Here is an 18,311-nt window from a genome sequence, read left to right on the forward strand (position 1 = left end):
TTCCCTGTGTCAGCATGGGTTTCTCCCACAGCCCAAAGATGTGCAGGTTGGATGGTTTGGCCATGCTAAATTACCTTAGTATCTAGGGTGCAAAATGCAGAGATAGGATAGCGGGTGGGTCTGGGTGGAATGCTCTTTGCAGGGTCAGTGTGGACTGAATGGGCCAAATGGCCTGCTTCCACACTGTAGGGTTTCCACAAACATTGTCTCTTGCCATCATCTGTAATCACTATTGAAAGGCTCCCATAACTAGAAAGAAAGCAGAGCTTTTTTTAACACTCACAGATTGTGGGTATCAATGACAAAGTCAGTATTTGTCAACCATCACTAATAGCCCTTGAACTGAATGCCTTGCTAGGATATTGCAAAGGGCAGTTACGATTCATTCATGTTGCATGTACTCCAGACTGAGTGAGGACAACAGATTTCCTTGCCTCAAACTTATTAGTGAACCAGATTGGTTTTCAAGGCTCACATTAAAAAGAATGAGTTTGATTCCAGATTTAATTATTGAATTCTAATTCCACCAACTGCTGTGATGGGATTCAAACCCACATGCATGGAGCACTGGCCTGCCCTTTGGAGTACTAATCCAGAGACATTATCACTACACCATCCTGTCCCCTCTGAGTTTGCTGTGTCAAGGTATCTGAATACTTGTGTGCACTAACTGCACTGGTCTCCGCGCATGGTAAGGACACAGATTTAGCCTCGGTGCTGTGGCCACAGAAGATGCCTCACCAAGTTACTGTGGTCCATTCTGTTGATCATATACACTGCAACAACGCTGTGAAGGGAGAGGGTGCTTAAAGTGCTGGAGGGTACCTTTGCAAAACCTGTGAAAATTGAAAGTTAAAATCTGAGATATATCTAATTCTGGGCAAGAAGGCTTGTTTTGTTGAAGATGGGTCCGTTAATTTGGTGTGAACCACATTCTTTAACCTGGGTCCCAGCTGCTCTTTGTAGGGTTAAGATATAGACATTCTGTGGCACATTTATAAGTCATTTTCATTTCTGAAGGTCTTGTCTCTTCTCATGTCTACTTAGTTTTAGCAATTTGGCCAAAGTTATTGATGGAACAATATGTATCCACCGAAGTGTCCTAACTAGCTTTGTTCAGACATCCATTCTGCTGCCGTACTCTGTAGCCACTCCAGTCAAACGGCAGAGAAAACAAATCCATGACAATTGATTTGGAGCTCAGAAAAGGTAGCCAGTCTTTCACTTAAAGCAGTGGAGCACTGCCTAATGTCTAATAACCTGGACAATCTGTAGTCATCACCAGGCAGTTACTCTGAGCCACATGAATGGAGTGACAATAGACAATAGACAATAGGTCCTGGAGTAGGCCATTTGGCCCTTTGAGCCAGCACCACCATTCATTATGATCATGGCTGATCATCCACAATCAGTATCCTGTTCCTGCCTTATCCCCGTAACCCTTGATTCCAAGGGCTGGTGAGGATTGGTGATGGGAGCTTTGCAATGGATAATTTAAATATGAGAGAGACCATGAAATTTTGAGCATTCGTGGGAGCAGGAGCATGAGGGTGAGGTCAAGTAAATGAAGGCAGACTAATTCCAGTCGCTGAAGTGCCCATGACTGCATATTTCGACTGATCGGCAAAAGAGCCAGAGGTGACATTCTTTATTCATTAATGGGATGAGAGCATTGCTGGCTGGGCAGCACTTATTACCCATTCCTAATTGCCCAGAGGGCACGTTAGAGTCAACCACAGGCTGGAGTCATTTGTAGGCAGACCAGGTGAGGATGGCAGTTTGCTTCCCTAAAGGACATAAGTGAACTAGGTGGGTTTTTCCAACAATCAACAGTGGGTTCATGGTCATCATTAGATTCTTAATTCCAGAATTGAATTCAAATTTGAACCCGGGTCCCCAGAATGATATCTGGGTCTCTGGATTAACAGTCTAGCAATAATACCATTGGGCCATTGTCTCCCCTCGATAATAGTCTTCTCTGTACAGGTGGTGAGGATTTGAATGTACTGCCTGATAAAATAGTGGACATCAATTCAATATTAATTTTCAAAAGAAATTTGGATAAATTCTTGAAAGAGAAGGACATTGCAGGCATGATATTGTAGAAAGGAGCCCGCTAGATGGATCTTTGAACAAACCAATGTGGGCTTGTTGGGCTAAATGGCCTTGTTCTGTGCTTTTCAATTCTTTTTTCTGTCTGGCAGTGAACATTCACACATCTTTCACCTTGGCTATTAACTCAGGTGAAGCTAGTCCATAACCCCTTACTTGCAGGTGAGAATGCTACAAGATGAGCACTCTGATTGATGTCCTGTGATGAATGAGTTGTGAAGCTCCCACGAGCACTGCTTGCCCCTTTGATATAGATTATTTATTATCATGAACCACTTCAACTCCAGTTTTGCTGATATGGATTTACCTCGACCAGAGTCAAAGCAGATTTTTGTTTTTGATGGCCCTTGGAGCTGCCACAGTGCGACTTCCCAGCACGGACGTGGTTTATGAAGCAATCCTTGTTATAGATACAAATGCCAAGTTACGAAACATTGTTTTCTTCATGGTGCCAGGGAACGTTAATGACTGCATTGACAGACAGATTTCATAACCTCAGCCTGTCTCACTCTTCCTACAAGGCTCCTGGATTTAACAGTGGAAGTATTCTAAGATATGTACAGTGCTTGTACCTTCATTGAGAAATGAAATCAGTCACTTCCGTCGCTCATGGTTATTTCAGCATACTGTGACAAATAACAATAACAAGCCATGTTCTTTATTTTAAATGCATTTTCTCTCACCTTTTCTGTCTCCCATTTATAGCAAGAAAAACATAACCTTGGCAATGGGGACATTCACACCTTATTTTTGACTTGTATCTTGATATGTTAATCATCTATTCATTGCAAAATCTGGCTTGCAAAATCCCAATGTACACAAAATCCTAATTTTCTCAAAGAAGGAAATCAAACCAGAGTCCAGTGAGAACCTTCCCCTTATAGAGAACACTTGTTCACTGTGAAAGGAAAATATGCAAGGCAACAAGGGAGGAAAGAGGCCTGGAACTAATTGGATAGCATCTTCAAGGAACAAACACAAGCTGAACAGCTCCTTCTACACGGCAGGATTCTATGATTTATGAATCATTGGACAATATTGATGAATGGCAATGAACACTAGATATCTTCAAGAATGCATTAAGTAATTGTTGTGCAGAGCTTAAACTTTGCTGAAAAGAGACATGATGTCATTGTTTCTCATCCTGCGCTCTTCAGAGCTGACGGTGAAGAAGGCACACTTGGAAGGGGGACACTAATTTATACAGCACGACAAGCGTGTGCTGATTGATTGGCAGAGTGGTGAGTGTAGTGGGAACAGTTAACTACCAATCTTAGTTAGCTGACAAACTCAGAGCAGGCAGATGGACTGTAATTGGTCAGGGTGTTGCCATGTGGAATCTCCAGAGGAATCATCAGTCACCAATGCTGCAATGCATTGTTGAACTCTTTTTACCTAAATAGGATACAGTTCCATGTGTTAATATGTTCGGTTCCAGTACAGACAAAGTTTTAAATCGTTTTCCACTCTAACTTGTGCATTCAAGTTTATTTAATCATGTTATTCAATAGCTAAATCATATCACATCTTGGACATAGAGTTCTGAGGTTTGCAAGCTCAGGCTGTTTAGGCACGGTCAGTATATGTTAGCCATTACAAACAGTCAAAGCTGTCTAATATGGTCATTGGGATGTATGGCATACATGTCTGGTACTACATCTGCGCCAAAACTTAAATACCGCATTACTCATTGCATGGTTGGCATGATGTCTCTATTAGCTTGAAGGCAGCATTCTGTTAATGAAGAAAACTAGTAGGAGCAAATTACTGCAGATGCTGGAATCTGAACTGAAAACAATAAACGCTGGAGATCACAGCGGGTCAGGCAGCATCCATGGAAAGAGGAAGAATCATCTAGACTTAAAATGTTAGCTTGCTCTCTCTCCAGTGATGCTGCCTGATCTGCTGTGATCTCTAGCATTTGTTGTTTTCAATGAAGAAAACTATTCGTGTTTACTAGAAAGGAGCAGCATGAGACAGCTAGCTTCATCCATCATTCAGATGGGCAATTTAGTATGGCCAATCCACCCTTATTTGCACATTATTGGACTGCGGGAGGAAACTGGAGCACCCAGAGGGGACCCACGCAGAACATGTCAATTTTACACACAGAGTTGCTGGAGTGTGGAATTGAACCCAGGTCTCTAATGCTGTATGGTAGCAACACTAACCACTGAGCCAGCATGCCCTCCTTATCATGCCAGCAATGATAATCAAAGATGTTCGTGAAATGTAGTAAGTGATGATTTGATCCGGGTAGCTACTATTAGACAGGAGAGCTTTGATTGGCCTTTTCTTAGCTTATACATTAATTCTATAAAAATTCAACTTGTCAAGTTACTGGTGGATCAGCATAAACTTCCAGTATGTTTCTTTGTTGCTTTTTTATTTGCTAATGACAAAAATTTTTAGTCCTGTGAGAAACACTGGAAATTTCAGGAAGAAATTGATCAATTCCACAGGGCAAGATGAAAATTTCACAAACAAATGAGAAAGATCAGCATATGTATATATACATGCAACTTAGTGTTATTGAGTAGCATATGTGGTTGGCTGGTATAACAGGTGTCATTTTAAAATGGGCAATATGTTTGTCATTCTTAATTTCCTGCCTACGTCTACCATCTGCCTGAAAAGGATGAAAAAATCTGCCTAAAAGTGTCCAATGTAGCAATGTTGAAATTCAATTGGAAGAGGATTGAATAACAATTGAAAAAGATGTGGTAAGATAAAATTTATTACAACACATAATAGGTTTAACTTAATTGAATCCGATTAGGATTCGTGCCATTTCCAGCACACTGTTGCCAGTCAGCTAACTGGATTTGGAAGGAAGCTTGCTAAGAAAGAATTTGCATTTATAGAGTATCTTCTGTGATTTCAAAATATTCCAAAGCATTTTGCAACCAACAAAGTATTTTGGAATCCTAGTCATTGTTAAAATTTAGCAAAATGAGGCAACATTTACGTAAGAACGTAAGAAATAGGAGCAGGAGTGGGCCCTTTGACCCTACTCCGCCATTTAGTAAGATCATCGCCGATCTTTTCATGGACTCATCTCCTCTTATCCGCCCATCACCACAACCCTTACTTTCTTTATTGTTCAAAATCTCTCAAATTTGCCTTAAAAACATTTAGTGAAGCAGCCTCAGCTGCTTCGCTGGCAGGGAATTCCACAGATTCACAACCCTTTGGTTAAAGAAGCTCCTCCTCAGCTCAGTCCTAAATCTGATAGATACAGCACTTGGGGTGAATGGGATCATGAGTTATGGGGACAAAATGGCTATTGAGTTGGACGATCAGCCATGATCATGATGAATATTGGAGCATGACTCGAAGGGCTGAATGGCCTCCTCCTGCTTCTATCTTCTATGTTTCTATATTTCTATACAGCTGCATCATAACCTCCCCGTTTTTAAAATCCTTCCGCCTTGACAAGTTGACTTGATGAGACTTCAGTTTGATATAGTGTCCCTTTGTAATGAATTACTGATATGTACTACGGACTTGATCTTTATGTTTTTGTCAGTTACAGTTCAGGGTTTACCATTCTTGCCTTTGAGTCAAAAGCCTGAGGCTTCAGACCATACATCAAATAAATTGGCATAAAAATCCAGGGTGACACTCCTGTGCAATACTTAAGGCAGTGCTACACGGTTGAAGGTGCTGTCATTCAGAAGAGACCATAAAGTGAAGCCTAATCTGCGCTGTCTCAGGTGAAAAGGACAGATTCCATGACACAATTTTATAGAAGAAACAGGGAAGTCATCCCTTGTGTCCTAGCCAATATTCAACCTTTAGTCAACATGGTACTTTTTAAAACAAAATCTAGATTATTGGATAATCAGCACACTTCTGTTTACAGGAGTTTACTGCATATAACTTATTGGATGCCACCACCTATATTATAGCAGGAACACAGCTCAAAAGTACTTCATTGGCTATAAAGCTCATTAGACTGTCATGAAGAATGCTGTTGTAAATGCTGAGCTTCCTTTGTTACCCTACCTCATGTGTTATCTTATTTCAATTACGGCTACAAAAGGAATACTAATTCACATGATTTATTGGAACAAATGTTTTGACCCACTGTGGGGGAAAAAAACATTTCTGATTCTTGTGTGAAATTTTTTTTCAATCAGAGGCTGAGTGTCTGGAACTCACTACTTGAAAGCGTGGGAGAGGGATGAACCATCACAATTTTAAAGAGTATTTGAAAAGCCATATCGTACAAGGCTCTGGGCCAAGTCCTGGGAAATTGGATGAGAACAGAACCCCTACAGTGTGGAAGCAGACCTTTCATTCCATCAATTTCACACCAACCATCTGAAGAGCAACCCACCCAAGCCCAATTCCAACACCATCCCTGTAACCCTTCATTTCCCATGGAAAATCCACCTAGCCTGCACATCTTTGGACTGTGGGTGGAAATCAGAGCACCTGGAGGAAACCCACACGGATATGGGGACGATGTGCAAAATCCACACAGACAGGCACTGCGGATAGAATTGAACCTGGGTCCCTGATGCTGTGAGGCAGCAATGTTAACCATTGAGCCCAATAGGATAGATAGGTGCTTAGTTACTGGTGCAGTCACGATGAGCTGAAGGGCCTCTGTGCTGTAATAACTCTAAGTCACCTTCACAAAAAAAACAAAAACCTATTTAGCTCTACTTCATATCTTTAGTTAACAAATAACAATACATTGTATTCTTTCACCACATAAACCTTATTGCAGACCAACCAGGAAATACACAGAATAATGCTAGGTTAGAATGGGGGATGATTTAAGTTAGGGATGAATCCAGAATGGGATGGATTCTGAGAGTCTCCATAACTCGCAGAGAACCTGGAACATTACAGTGCAGTACAGGCCCTTTGGCCCTCGATGTTGCGCCGATCTGTGAAACCAATCTGAAGCCCATCTAACCTACACTATTCCATTATCATCCATTTGTTTGTCCAGCGACCATTTAAATGCCCTTAAAGTTGACGAGTCTACTACTGTTGCAGATAGAGCATTCCACGCCCTTACTACTCTCTGAGTAAAGAACCTACGTCTGACATCTGTCTAATATCTATCACCCCTCAATTTAAAGCTATGTCCCCACATGCTAGCTATCACCATCTGAGGAAAAAGGGTCTCACTGTCCACCCTATCTAATCCTCTGATCATCTTGTATGTTTCTATTAAGTCACCTCTTAACCTTCTTCTCTCTAACAAAAACAGCCTCAAGTCCCTCAGCCTTTCCTCATAAGACCTTCCCTCCTTACCAAGCAACATCCTAGTAAATCTCCTCTGCACCCTTTCCAAAGCTTCCACATCCTTCTTATAATACGGTGACCAGAACTGTACTCAATACTCCAAGTGCGGCTGCACCAGAGTTTTGTACAGCTGCAACATAACCTCATGGCTCCGAAACTCAATCCCTCTACCAATAAAACCTAACACACCGTATGCCTTCTTAACAACCCTATCAATCTGGGTGGCAACTTTCAGGAATCTGTGCACATGGATACCGAGATCTCTCTGCTCATCCACAGTACCAAGAATCTTACCATTAGCCCAGTACTCTGTATTCCTGTTACTCCTTCCAAAGTGAATCACTCACAATCTTCCGCATAAACTCCATTTGCCACCTCTCAGCCCAGCTCTGCAGCTTATCTATGTCTCTCTGTAACCTGCAACATCGTTCCACACTATCCACAACTCAACCAACTTTAGTGTCATCCGCAAATTTACTAACCCATCGTTCTGCGCCCTCATCCAGGTCATTTATAAAAATGACAAATAGCAGCGGCCCCAAAACAGATCCTTGCGGTACACCGCTAGTAACTGAACTTTAGGATGAACATTTCCCATCAACCATCACCCTCAGTCTTCTTACAGCTAGCCAATTTCTGAACCAAACCGCTAGATCACCCTCAATCCCCTGTCGCTGTATTTTCTGCAATAGCCTACCAGGGGGAACCTTATCAAATGCTTTACTGAAATCCATATATACCACATCAACCGCTTTGCCCTCATCCACCTGTTTGATCACCTTCTCAAAGAACTCAATAAGGTTTGTGAGGCACGACCTACCCTTCACAAAACTGTGTTGACTATCCCGAATCAAATTATTCCTTTCTAGATGATTATAAATCTTATCTCTTATAATCCTCTCCAACACTTTACCCACAACCGAAGTAAGGCTCACTGATCTGTAATTACAGGGTTGTCTGTTCTCCCCTTCTTGAACAAGGGGACAACATTTGCTATCCTCCAGTCTTCTGGCACTATTCCTGTAGACAATGACGACATAAAGATCAAAGCCAAAGGCTCTGCAACCTCCTCCCTAGCTTCCCAGAGGATCCTAGGATAAATCCCATCTGGCCCAGGGGCTTAACTATTTTCACACTTTCTAGAATTGCTAAAACCTCCTTATGAACCTCAATCCCATCTAGTCAAATAGCCTGTATCTCTGTATTCTCCTCGACAACATTGTCTTTTTCCTGTGTGAATACTGATGAAAAACATTCATTTGGCACCTTTCCTAACTCTTCGGACTCCACACACAACTTTGCACTACTGTTCTTGGCTGGCCCTAATCTTACTCTCGTCATTCTTTTATTCCTGACATACGTATAGAAAGCTTTGGGATTTTCCTTGATCCTACCAGCCAAAGACTTCTCATGGCCCCTCTTGGCTCTTCTTAGCTCTCTCTTTAGATCCTTCCTGGCTAACTTGTAACTCTGGAGCACCCTAACAGAGCCTTCATGCCTCATCTTTGCGTAAGCTCCCACCTTCCTCTTGACAAGGGATTCAACTTCTTATAGTAAACCATGGTTCCCTCGCTCGACCACTTCCTCCCTGCCTGACAGGTACATACTTATCAAGGACATGCAGTAGCTGTTCCTTGAACAAGCTCCACATTTCAATTGTGCCCAGCCCCTGCAGTTTCCTTCCCCATCCTGTACATCCTAAATCTTATAATCGCCTCATAATTGCCTTTACCCCAGCTGTAACTCTTTCCGTGCAGTATATACCCATACCTTTCCATCACTAAAGTAAACGTAACTGAATTGTGGTCACTATCACCAAAATGCTCACCTGCCTCCAAATCTAACACCTGGCCTGGTTCATTACCCAGTACCAAATCCAATGTGGCCTCGCCTCTTGTTGGCCTATCTACATACTGTGTCAGGAAACCCTCCTGTACACATTGGACAAAAACTGACCCATTGAAAGTACTTGAACTATAGCTTTTCCAGTCAATATTTGGAAAGCTAAAGTTGCCCATAACAACTAGTGTTACTTTTGCTCCTATCCGGAATCATCTTTGCAATCCTTTCTTCTGCATCTCTGGAACTTTTTGGATGCCTATAGAAAACTCCCAACAGGGTGACCTCTCTTTTCCTGTTTCTAACCTCAGCCCCATACTACCTTAGCAGACGAGTCCTCATCAAAGATCCTTTCTGCCACCGTGATACTGTCCTTAATTAACAGTGCCACACCTCCCCCGATCTTACTGAAACATCTAAACCCCAGAACCTGCAACAACCATTCCTGTCCCTGCTCTATCCATATCTCGGAAATGGCCACAACATCGAAGTCCCAGGTACTAACCCATGCTGCAAGTTCATCCACCTTATTCCGGATGCTCCTGGCGTTGAAGTAGACACACTTCAAACCACCTTCCTGCCTGCCGGTACACTCCTGTGACCTTGAAACCTTATTCATGACATCACTACTCTCAACCTCCTGTCCACTGGAGCGACAATTCAGGTTCCCATCCCCCTGCTGAATTAGTTTAAACCCTCCCGAAAAAATTAGCAAATATCCCCTCCAAGATATTGGTACCCCTCTGGTTCAGGTGTACATGATCCTGTTTGTAGAGGTCCCACCTAACCCAGAATGAGTCCCAATTCTGCCAGTGCAATAAGTTTTCAAACAATGCTGCTTCAATAACCTCAACCATTTAGCTTAGCTTTAAGTTAATGCAGGAGCATCAAAACAATGTATCTGCTTCCTATAGTGCTTCCAATTTAAAATGGCAATAATTACTGCCTTTTGTTTTTAACTGATCCTCTCAAGCCCGTGCAGGACTTTCAACTCGAAAACTGGAAGTTTGAAATGATGGTTCTCACTTGACTGCTTATGACAAATAGTGTATTGTGAGGATCTGACAGGTTGAAATGCATCCAGCTGTTAGAATGTAAAAACAAAAATTGTTGGAGTAAATTTAATTACAGAATGTATACTCGATATGCAGTTCCAATTTAGTTGGTCTGTTGCCCTCATCAGACACAAGTAAGAGCGTCCTGTCAGCAATTTTTTTTTAAAGGACTTAGTTAATCTGTTATTTAATACACAGGTTACCAAAGGGACTAAAATGATACTGAGTCAAAAAAGGGCAGGCTAATGCACAATCATAACACTGAGGGTTGAATTTTCTCCATTTTTCATCATTAAAGTGTCGTTTTCCAGAGATCTGTTTCAGGTGGTCTGCCATGGTCGTGGTCAAGCTTCCTCACTGTAACCCACCACTCTGTAGCTCAATAATTACACCATCAGCCTCTTGAGGTCTAGTCTCATATTGTTGTACAGGAAGAGAGGTGGCTTTGCTTACCACTGCTGGCACTTGGTGATGTTCATGCCACAGCCACTGTATTTAAACTTGAGCATCACAGCATACAAATGCTGCAGGCCAGGAAATGCCCATCACACTTTGCTGCTCAGCCATTCTCACTAAGGACGTGGCCAGGAAGAGAATCTTGCATCACTGGGACCTGGAGGAGGTGTTGGACAGGTTGGCGAAGGGGAGGTCCATCCTTTATCCTTGGCCAGGGACAGTGCCTTTCCTCAGATCAGATGAGACCCTCAGCCATGTAGGAGAAAGGCCAGTGATGCTCTGCTGTCCACAAGGAGGGGTGCCATCATTTTCTCTCTTCTATCTCACATTCAAAGTCTGCCATTGCACAGTCATATCGTCAAGGTTACTGGTCTACATCTCTCAGTATTGCATATGGCAAGTCTACTCAACAACTCGCAGCCACCTCATGCACTCAAAACCACCAACACTCTGCACTTCCTACTCTGTCACTGGAGACACCTCACCACCTCATCTGTTCTAGCACTCTCACTAAAAGCTGTTCCATTCACTTTGATCTCACCTAATCCCTCCTTTTGTCACATTGCTGGAGAAACTATCTCACAATCAGGGAACAGGTTGAATGAGAAGCCATTGAACCCTCAGAAGATGCACCAACAAGGTTATCTCCCCTATCTCAGAGACCTCCCCCTCGGTGGTGAAGCTGTCTAGTAACATTTGGAAGCGCAATCTGTTCAGCAATACCACCTTAGCAGCTGGTGGTAATCTGTTCCACAAGCTGTCATCAAATTAATAAAATGCCAATTAGACCACCAAAAGAACTAATTTGCCTGACTGACAGTGATTGAGGACAAAAACAATTTACACCAGGTAACAGAAAGGAATTCTCTTTCTAATGTCACACTTAACGTATAGCTGAGAAAAGAAAGAATACGAATTGACTCCTAGGCAATTTTAACTATAACCCCTTTGAAACCTCCAAATACACAGACACTGATTCGTGGTTAAGACAGCCAAAAGATAAGTAGTTTGACACATATTATGGTTGGCAGAATAAAAAAAAAGACAGCGAAATACTGAAGGCCAAAAGGCAATAATACAAGTATGAACCAAACTGTCTCTCACAATTCCATTTGATTCAGTGATGATGACGCACTGCTGTCTGTAAAGTGATGGTCACTCTTCATGTTGATTGTTGATGTGGTGGCACTAGGTGTTGTTAGAATTTGTTCTTTTAAATTTTTTTCTTTGTTCATTTTCTCCACTCCCAGCGGGAGAAAGAGAACAAGTGAAGTTTTCAGTTTGTTAGCTCTGGGAAGTCTCTGGTTGCTCTGCAGATTGCCAGCAAACTACAGGTCAACCAATTCAAGGGCTGTCATGAGGCAGATGTCCTTCAGCTTCAAAACTCTCGGTTTTGCTCAATCTCAAAGTAATGATCACACTAAGCATCATTGGCTGAAATTGCTTTGTAGAAATTTCAAGGCTTTTGCAAAAACTTGTCATATTTAACATCTCTCAGGAGTACATTATCATGTTAAGACTGTTGTGGCACTTGTAATGTACAATTGAGAAGAGTAGAAACCTTTGTAAACTTGTATTCTTGTTGAGTTCCTACAACACCAGAGGTGTTTTAGCCTTACAGAAAGGCCCATCCAATTTGAGTTAATATAGCTACATTATTATAAAAGCTTTGGAGGTATATGGGCCAGGTGCAGGCAGGTAGCTTGGGATTATGGTTAACATGGCCTGGTTGGTCCGAAGGGTCTGTTTCCATCCTGTATGACTCTATTGATGTGTTCTAAACCAACATTTGGAGGCAACACAGGGAGGCATTAGCCTAGTGGTATTAATGCTGGATTGTTAACACAGAGACCCAGCTCATGTTCTGGGGACCCAGATTTGAATCCCACCATAGCAGATGATGGAATTTGAATTCAATAAATATCTGGAATTAAGAGTTCTAATGACAATGAAACCGTTCTCGATTGTCAGGAAAAGCTCCTCTGGTTCATTAATGTCCTTCAGGGAAAGAAGCTGCCATCCTTACCTGGTCTGGCCTTCATGTGACTCCAGACCCACAGCAATGTAGTTAAATTTTAGGGATGGGCAATGAATGCTAGCCTAGCCAGCAGCACCCTCATTCCTTGAATGAATTTTGAAAAAAATTGATGCCAAGCCGCGTATAGGTTGATACTAAGGCAGATGACCAAAAAAATTTGGGTGAAGATCAACGTTTCAAAGAGGGACATGAAGTGCAGAGGAGGAGGGAGGAATATCCAGAGCTGAAGGTATGGTTACCAATACTGGAATAGTTAAGATTAGCAGTTAAAACCTATTGAAAATCCTTTAGTCAAATATAATATTGTTTAGGGTTTAATTTGGTTTATTCTACTTAAAATACACTTGAAAAAAATACTTTTGTAACTCAGCACTTAAACCTCAGGTTAATATGTTTCAAACATGGATACTAAAATTGATACCTTGTAGTGCTGGTTAATAAAATACATCAGTGATTAAAAAACCATGATTTTTGGAAAAAAAAAATTTTCTTGTCTGCGTACATCATTCTAACTTCATGCCTCTGTACGTCACTGTGAGCACACTTGCGATCACGCGTAAAATACTGAAATTGCTGCCAATTAACAGTGCAGATAAAAAAAATTTTCAACTCTCATTTTGATAGTTGTGTCACGAAGTTCAGCGATAATAATTCTCATTTTAATAACTTAAGGGAGTTTCTGCTGGTTATCTTATTATTTAATAAAACATTTCCTATGTGCCAACTTTGCCATAGAAATTATGATAGAACCACTTAAACACCTCCCACAAGTGACACAAAGTCATCATTGATGAGGGAGTGTAATTTTTGAGGCTATTTTTTATCTTCACTTTCCAATTTATATGTAGAATGTAGAAATAGAATACAATACAACTGCATAAAAGCTAGGCTGTTTAAGCATGGTTATCAGTGGCAAGGCAAGTTTATCGACTGATTCATCCCTCATTGCAGGTCACCTGACTGATTCCTGGGATGGCAGTACTGACATATGAAGAGAAACTGGATTGGTTAGAACTATATTCTTGGAGTTCAGAAGAATGAGCAGAGAATCTCACTGAAACTTTTATAATTCTAACAGGACTAGTTGGGGTAAACACAGGAATGATGTTCCTGATGACCATGGAATCCAGAACCAGCAGCCACAGTCTAAGAATAAAAGGAAGGCCATTTAGGACTAGAATGAGGAGAAATGTCTTCACCCAGAGAGTGATGAGCCTGTGGAATTCTTGACCATAGAATGTGGTTGAGGCCAAAGCATTGAATGTTTCAAAAAGAGGTTAAATATAGTTCTTAGGGCTGAAGGGATCAAAGGGTATGGAGAGAAAGTGAGGAGCAAATGAAAGTGAGTTGGATGATCATCTATGATCATATTGAATGGTGGAACAGGCCTGAAGGGCTGAATGGCCTACTGCTGCTCCTATTTTCTATATTTCTACTCTTTTACACCTGTGGCAAAAGGAACAAGCACCTATAAGTTTCTTCTTCACCACCATTCCCTTACTCCTCTGCCCCTCCTCCTCCAATTCGGCAACCAACCAAGCCACTCGGCCTACCCCTGCTCCTGTATCCTACGTTTCTACAGCTTAGTGGACCTTAAAGGTAATTTGGAGGGCAACTAAGAGTCAACCACATTTTTGTGGGCCTGGCATCACATGTAGGCCAGACTGAGTAAGAGCTGTCCCGTGGCTGTGCACTTCTGAGGTCAGGGTGCACAAGTGTATTTCCTGCACCCCTACCACTCACACGTCCTGAATAAGATCTATTCTCATTTCGGGCAACTTTTTTCCTCAGGAGTAAAATTGCATCTTCTGATTTGGCAAATAGGCAATATTCAAAAATTTCCATGAATGAGGTTCGGTTTCACAGATTGTATACAGCAGGACAATCTCCCAATTTTGATTATTCATACAATCATGTGAATTAGGAACAGGAGCAGGCCATTCAAGCTTGCTCCGCTTTTTAGCATGGTCATAGCTAAGCTGCTGACTCTACATCAGGGCTTATGTAGCACAGTGGTAGCATCCCTATCTCTGAGCCAGGAGATCCAAGTTCAGGCCCCATCTGCTCCAGAACTGTGCAATAACATCACCAAATGTTTAAAAGGCATCTGGCTGGGTATATAAATAGGAAGGGTTTAGAGGGACATGGGCCAAACACTAGTAAATGGGACTAGTTAATTTTGGGATACCTGGTTGGCATGGATGAGTTGGAGTGAAGGATCTGTTTCTGAGCTGTACATCTCTATGTTTCTTTTTCCTGCGTGTCTCTGATAATGTTTCAACCTCCCCTTGCTTATCAAGACACCATCCAGCCCTGCCTTAAAACAATTCAAAGACTTTGTTTCCACCACCTTTGAAAGAAGCGAGTTCCAAAGATTCATGAGCCTGTCTTCTGAAAAAAGAATTCTTTTTATCTCTATCTTAAATGGGCCACCTCTTTTAAGCAATGGCCCCTAGTTTTAGATTCTCGCATAAGAGGAAACTCCCTCACCATATCCACCCTGTCAAGATCCCTCAGGGGATGCTATAATCAATAAAATCTACAGATGAAATAATGCTTGTTGAGAATGTCTTGGAATAGCCCTCTTTTATTAAGCACAGGGAAATTTCACTGAAAAGTACATTGTGAGCATTCAAGGCATGTTTTGGGAAGGACTAAAACAGTGATGTTTAAAAAGTGTCAGAAATAAAGGGCAATCTACTCCCATCCTCCACTGCTGTTAATCTTACTGAAATCTTAATGTTTGCATTTTAAATCTCTGCTCTGATCTGTGTTGGAATTCTGTTAAAGGCAGCTGAAATATCTCCAGCATCCGCGGTAGTTTGTTCCTGAACTGTAATTATCAGTTTGACAAAGGGGTTGTGCAATGGTTGGTCATCCTGTAATTAGCCCATGTTTCTCTGGACAATTACCACACAATAGGATGGGGCACTCAAATGGATGAAGAGGTGTAACAAGTGGCATTATAAAAAGTAGGTTTGTAGTGGGCATAGGGATAGCACATGAATGGAGGTGTAGCAAACACTGAAGATTGGGGCAACTGCTGCCAAGGTGCAGTGGGGAAAGACCACTGCTGTAGGTAAATGCGTTTGCACCCTCTTAGTGCCTCAAGGAATGTAAGTATAATCTTGTATGTGTAAGAGATGTCTTTGGTTTTATGAATAGAGTCAACCTGCAACATTTGTTTGCGTCTGTGATACATTACTGTACAGAACCGAACTACATTTGTGAATATGGATATAAACAAAAATATTTTTCATGAATAAAGTATATTTTTGAAATTAAAAAGTGGAGGTGTCACTGGTTGGGGTGAAGCTAGCAGGCCTGTAATTGATGTGGATGTAAGGGTGTAGTAGGTCTGGAAGGTGCAATGAGCTGGGATGTGACAATTGGAGATGTGACAAGCTGGAATACAACAGGCATTGGTATAATAGACACTTGGGTAATGCACAACGGTGTAATGAGCAGGGGTGTAGCGGGTAGGGCTGTAATAGGAGGGCAATGAATAAGGATGAAATTTGCATCACATGTAGACACAGTGGTTAAAAAGGCATTTGGCATGCTTGCCCACATTTCTCAGTCCTTCAACTTTAGGAGATGGGAAGTCATGTTGAGGTTGTACAGGACATTGGTGTGGCCCCTTCTGAAATACTGTATCCAGTTTTGGTCACCCAGTTATAGGAAGGATATTATTAAGCTAGAGAGGGTTCAGCAGAGATTTACCAGGATGTTGCTGGGTGAGGAAAGTCTGCGTTGTAAAGGAAGGCCGAATAGGCTGGGACTTCTTTCACGGGAACACAGGAGGTTGAGAGGAGACCTTATAAAGCTTATAAAATAATGAGGGGTATAGAAAGGGTTAGTGATAGTTGCCTTTTTCCTAGGATGGGAATTTCAAGACTAGGGGCCACATTTTTAAGGTGAGAAGAGAGAGATTTAAAAAATGACATGAGGGGCATTTTGTTTTACACGGGATGGTTCACGTCTGGAATGAATTTACTGAGGAAGTGGTGGATGTGGGTACAATTACAGCGTTTAAAAGACATTTGGATAGGTACATGAATAGGAAAGGTTTGGACGGACATGGACCTGGAGCAGGTAGGTGGGACTAGTCTAGTTTGGGATTATGGTCAGTATAAATTGTTTGGACTGAAGGGTCTGTTTCTGTGTTGTATGACTGTATGACTCTAAGTGGGCAAGAATGTGACAGGTAGGGGTGTGACAGGCATGTGTGTAACGAGCGGGGGTATAATGGACAGGGGTGTAACCGAGCAGGGGTGCAATGGGCAGGGGTTCAATGGACACGGGAGTAGCGAGCGGGAGTGCAATGGGCGGGGGTGTAATGGACAGCGGTGCAATGGGCGGGGGTGTAACGAGCAGGGGTGCAATGGGCAGGGGTGCAATGGACAGGGGAGTAGCGAGCAGGAGTGCAATGGACAGGGGAGTAATGAGCAGGGGTGCAATGGGCAGGGGTGTAATGGACAGGGGTGTAACGAGCAGGAGTGCAATGGGCAGGGGTGTAATGGACAGGGGTGTAACGAGCAGGAGTGCAATGGACAGGGGTGTAACGCGCAGGGGTGCAATGGACAGGGGTGTAACGAGCAGGAGTGCAATGGACAGGGGTGTAACGAGCAGGGGTGCAATGGCCGGGACAGTATTGGGAACCCAGTGTGCAACCACTAGATTTGCACCAGCGTCCACAGTATAAGTCACCTCAAGGAAATGCACCATATCTGTTTTTGTACATTTGTGTGCATCTGCGTGTGAATTTTGTGTGTGTTTCCTTGTGTGATTGTGTGCATCTATGTTTAGGGTCATGTTTTGCTCTTATTCCTGTAAAGGTATAGAGGCGATGGGTAACCTGCTGAAAGACCTTCACGTCTGAGCTGTGGGACTACTGACTGGATGGTGGTGCCTGAGCTCTTCATATGCCCTGTAGCTGAGGGGTAAGAAAGAGCAAACTTTCTAGTTGATGTAGTGCCAGCATGTTAAATTGGGAAATATAACAACTGGTTTGCTTCCAGCCAAATCCCACCAAAGATTTGGGATAAATGACAGGTCAACCAGTTTTTGGTCTGTTAATCTTGGTTGAATACTGTTCAAGAAAGCTTTCTCTTCGAGTAATATTGAACAGTATCATGGGACATTTACTATTAAACTTGAATCAACACAACAGGCAGATCTTAGCAGTTTCAAAATTATTGTGAGTGTGAGTTCCTTCAAACCTCCTGGTCAAACTGAAAGAGCCTTGCTGAGTAAACAATGTGACAGTTATTGTGTTGCTTGTTATATTCCACAATTATAGTAATACTGGGTAATTCAAATCCCAGGGTGAACTCTGATTTGAAAGACCGTTAGATTTATGTTTATAGTTTAAAATTAGAGAATTACCACAGCACGAGAGGCCATTCAGCCCATTCCATTTACATTGGTTCTGTGAATGAGTATTTCACTGAGTACTATTTTCGTAACTCCAATAATCCCACACTTTGTTCCTTTTAAAATGGTAATCAAACCCACATTTGAACGTTTCTATTTAATCTGTCTCC

General features: G+C 42.1%; 1 protein-coding gene across 14 annotated transcripts in view; it reads left to right on the plus strand.

Annotated features, from left to right (window-relative positions):
* The window catches only part of sema4ba (sema domain, immunoglobulin domain (Ig), transmembrane domain (TM) and short cytoplasmic domain, (semaphorin) 4Ba), a 386,815-nt gene that overhangs the window by 227,086 nt on the left and 141,418 nt on the right, over window positions 1-18,311 (plus strand). The window contains exon 4 of one of the 14 annotated variants that reach the window (XM_048562775.2): window positions 17,604-17,708. The exons of the other annotated variants lie outside the window; for them this stretch is intronic. The gene's annotated coding sequence lies outside the window, so the exon portion shown is untranslated. The remainder of the gene's footprint in view (window positions 1-17,603; window positions 17,709-18,311) is intronic. 14 annotated transcript variants of the gene reach the window in all.

The sequence above is a fragment of the Stegostoma tigrinum genome, chromosome 33 (genome assembly GCF_030684315.1).
Source record: "Stegostoma tigrinum isolate sSteTig4 chromosome 33, sSteTig4.hap1, whole genome shotgun sequence".
Lineage (NCBI taxonomy): Eukaryota > Metazoa > Chordata > Chondrichthyes > Orectolobiformes > Stegostomatidae > Stegostoma > Stegostoma tigrinum.